Source organism: Orycteropus afer, unplaced genomic scaffold (genome assembly GCF_000298275.1).
Source record: "Orycteropus afer afer isolate SDZICR_OR568_19922 unplaced genomic scaffold, OryAfe1.0 scaffold00182, whole genome shotgun sequence".
Taxonomy (NCBI): domain Eukaryota; kingdom Metazoa; phylum Chordata; class Mammalia; order Tubulidentata; family Orycteropodidae; genus Orycteropus; species Orycteropus afer.
In genome coordinates, this window is record NW_006921769.1 from 2,065,053 (window position 1) to 2,069,338 (window position 4,286).

Below are 4,286 nucleotides of genomic sequence, written 5' to 3' on the forward strand. Positions count from 1 at the left end.
GTCAGCTCTACTATACACCTGGGAATTCAGATCATACAAATACACTTATAGGACCATTGTCTGCCAACCCTGTACATGGTTAAACCAGTGGGTTTTAAATCCATTGATTAAATTTTGGGGAATATTTTATTCATTAATTTCTCTCTAAACAACTTCTGATTTGTGCTTTAGGTTAATTTATCTGGCCTTGGTATGGTTGTGGAAGCTTGATTGTGGAAGAAGAAAAACTTAATTGGCACTTAGAAGACTAGTTAGGAGGTCTTTATAATGGTCTAATAAGAGTAGGTAATAGAGCTGCACTAGGCTGGGAAGTCAAACCCACCAGCCACTCCTTGGAAGGAAGGTCGGGCAATCCTACTTCCGTAGTGATACTGCCTCGGAAACCCAAAGAGGGGTCGCTATGAGTCAGGGCTGACTCGACGGCAAACAACAACAACAACAACAGGCTGGGAAGAATAGGATTGGAAAGGAGGGATGGAATGAGAGACATTGTACAGTAAAAATTGTGAGGATTGAGAACCTGATTGGACAATGAGAGGGAGAAGTTAAAGGTGACTGAAGAGTCAAGCCTCAGAGCTGATAGCATTTAAAACAGCAGACAAATCAAGTGGTACAGGTGATGTGTGGCGGAGGTGCCTTCAGCTTTACAAGCAAAGCAGTGCATGAATGTATATATATATTCCCCAGTGGGCAGTTGGGCATGTGAAATTGTAATTCAGAATATGACTTGAAAATTAGACTTGGCACTCATTAGCATTAAGGAACTGGAGGATGGTGTAGGAGTAGATATGAAAGCCAAGGAAAGAGTATAGGAGAGAAGATGGCCAAGGACAGGACTCTTGGGGAGGGTGGACTACTTTTAGGTGGGGGACGAAGAAAGCCAAAATTGAAACAGTCAATGAAGTCAGGGAAGAGCAAGCAGGACTTAGTGTTTTGAAAGACTGGAGAAGAGTTTCAGGCAAGGAGGGATTAGTAATGTCTATGGAAACAGAGAAGTAAGGAAGCTTAATAAGGGGACATTAAATTTGGTAGTTAAGAGTTCATCGGTGACTTTCACAAGAATGTTTTTAGAACAGTGAGTTGCTATATTGCATTCTCTTCGTCAGTCTGGGCTTGTTTGTTTTTGGCTTATTAAGAGTTCTGGAATTTTCCATCTTTTAACAATACAGACAAGAAGGATGGTACATGTGCATATATGTGTGAGAGAGAGAAAAACAGTTTATGTTTCTTGGGTCCAGATGATATTTATATAAGCGTGATAAAGTTATTTAAGCAAAATACTGTATACCTTGAGCTTCACATTTTACAAATAATAGAAAAACATACTGTAGTGTTTATGTTTGTGTGTCAACTTGGCTGGGCCTGGTTGAGTGGCTGGGCAGCTGGTGGTAGTTATTCCCAATGATGAGACTGACAATCAACTCCATGGTGGGATCTACCACAAGCAGCTGAGGAGCTGCTTTAGGGATGTGGTCTGCTTCCCGTATATAAGCAGCAGCTTTGGGAATGGTCTCTAGCTTATGGCACGCTTGGACCCTGCATGTAGTGTGTCGTTGTTCAGCAGTCTGCCACACTCTGCTGACTTTGGGACTTACAATGGACTTGAGTTAATGGCCTGCCTCTAGCTTCAGTGGGCTGGGAGCATGAGGCAGAGCTGAAGCCCAAGGTCGAGGGGCTTTCACCCAGCCCCTAGAGCCTGGCACTTTGAACTGGGACTTAAAGCCTCCAAACTGTGAGAGAATAAACTCCTGTTTGTTGATGCCATCCCATTTGTGGTATATTCCTATTGGAGTGGCACTAGTAACCAGAACACATACTCAGACAAAGTGAAATCTCCAGAATTTTATATTAATCAATAAACCAAATTTCTGCCAAAACTATGTTAATTAAAAAAGGTATTTTTCTTACTGATTTCATCATATAAACCAGCAACAACAACAAATGTGTGTGTGTGTATGTAGTAAAGAGAACTTTGTAGTAAAAAAAAAAAATAAGGAATAAACTGTAAGATTTTTATATTTACAGTTATATTTTGAAAGCCTCTTTATTTTGGGCTTTTGTGACAGTGAGCGTGTGTATGCATGTGTGTACTCAGTTTTCTGCATTACATACCAGTATATTCCACTACATGTTAACTTAGTTTACACAGCCAGTGATTATAGAGTACATGCTAGGTTCTTGGCAATGTGTTAGGTTCTAGGGGTATAAAGATAAGTAAAGCATAGCCTTGCTCTCAAAAACTTTACAGTTGGGGTTGAGGGCTATGCCGAGGAAAGAAACAGATTGATGGAAAATGTTACAGACTAGATATCAGTAAAGGGGGATGTAAAGAACTGCTTGTGAAGGGGATGTCAGGAAAGGTCTCACCCAGGAGCTATGAGAATGAGTCAGGCACTTGTTGGAGTTAAGGAAGGTCTTCCAGGCAAAGAACATTGGGGTCACAAATGGGCCTGGCATATATCCAGAAGAGTAGGGAATTAAAAATGGAAGGAACATAAAGTTTGTAAATGGCAGCTGTGGGAAGTTTAGCTGGGAAGGCAGGTTGGAGCTATCTGGGCCATGTTATCCCTGTGGCTAGTGTTCATCTGTGCTGTCCAGTATGGTCACCACTGTTTACATGTGACTATTGAACATTGGAATGTGGCTACTCTCATCAGATAACGCTGTGAAGAGTTAGATTATTTAGATTTTTACACAAAAAGTAGACACATTTTATATTAGTAAAATGGAAAATTTCTCCATGATTATGGTATCCATATAATCCATCTTCTAAACATAGATTTTGAGTATGAAAAGGAAAGCTACAGGATGACACACTGGAGACATATGGTCATTCACTCCATGACTGTGAGAGAAAAGCTCTCTATATCCGTACAAGTCTGAAAATATTGCTTCTTTGTGTTTTAAGATTTGTCAGACTGTATTTCTTGAAATTAAAAAGGGAATCCCTTTGTAAGAATAGGTGTGATCACTTTGAATCTAGAAATAATCTTTTTTTTTTTTTTTTAATTGTGATTTGGGTGAAAGTTTACAGAGCAAATTCACTTTCCATACAGCAGTTCATGTATACTTTATCTCATGACGTTGACTACAATTTACCACAGTGCATCAGCTCCCCACTCACTTCTTCCCCATAGTTACCTCTTCCCTGTGTCCTTCCTTCCATGCATTCCTGCCCCCTGAGCTGTCTCCCTGTGCGTACACAGTCCTTCTATTCTCCCATGATTGTTCTGTCCAAGGAGTGTATCTACCTAATGTAAATGTTCACCTCATATGCCTGCCTTTTGTTTGGCTGGAAGCCACAGATGTAGGTTCAATTCCAGACCTGAAGCGCAGCTAGGGGCCATAGTCTCAGCGGTTCCATCAGGCTCTATCAGACCAGCAAACCTGGTCCCTCTTTTTTTTTTTTTCCAAATGATTTTGAGTTTTGTTCCACATTGTTCTCCCACTCTATCCAGGATTTCCTACATAGATTGCCCTCCAAGTGGTTGACCGGGCACCATATAGTTCTTCTGGTCTCATAGTTGTATAGGCTGAGGATCATATGGTGAACCAGACACTTGGACTAATTGTTTTCATGAATCTTTGTTTTTCTTCATTCTTTTTTGCTGAGGATGAGGAGAGACCCATCATTGCATCTAGATGGCTGCATGCAAGCTTTTAAGATCCCAGTTGCTACTCGGAAAATTAGGAGGTGGAACAGTGTTTTGTGTAGCATGTTATGCCAATTGAGCTTGATGTCCCCTGCGACTATGGTTCCAAGCCCACAGGTTCAACTACTCGTTTCCTCTGGGTAGCTGGCTGTGCCCAAGAAGTGACTACAACCTTGTCCCTTGTCAGTTCTACTATATACCTGGGAATTCTTATAGAACAAAGCAATACACTTGTAGAAACATTGTCTGCCAACCCTATACATGATCTTGGGCACACTCCCCCCAACATAGACAAACCTAGGAGTTAAGTCTGTCCATCCATCTGTCCACCTGTATAGCCATGTTTGCCCTTACTGACACCGCAGTACTGTATGTGTAAAAGGGTTCATCTTTGTTGTCTGTGCCTCCCCTATACCTCTCTATACCTTCCTCTTCCTCAGTGCCACCATGTTGATCACTCACATTTGGTACATTGCCCTTCACCCACATCAATACTTGTCTCTCCTATCTAACAGTGGCAGGACAAACTTGTCTGTCGGTTTGTCCTACTGTGGTGACATGTAGACGTAAGTTTTGAGGCTGAGCCTCTGGTGTTTGGCCTTGGTGACAGAAATAATGCTGGAACTCGTATGG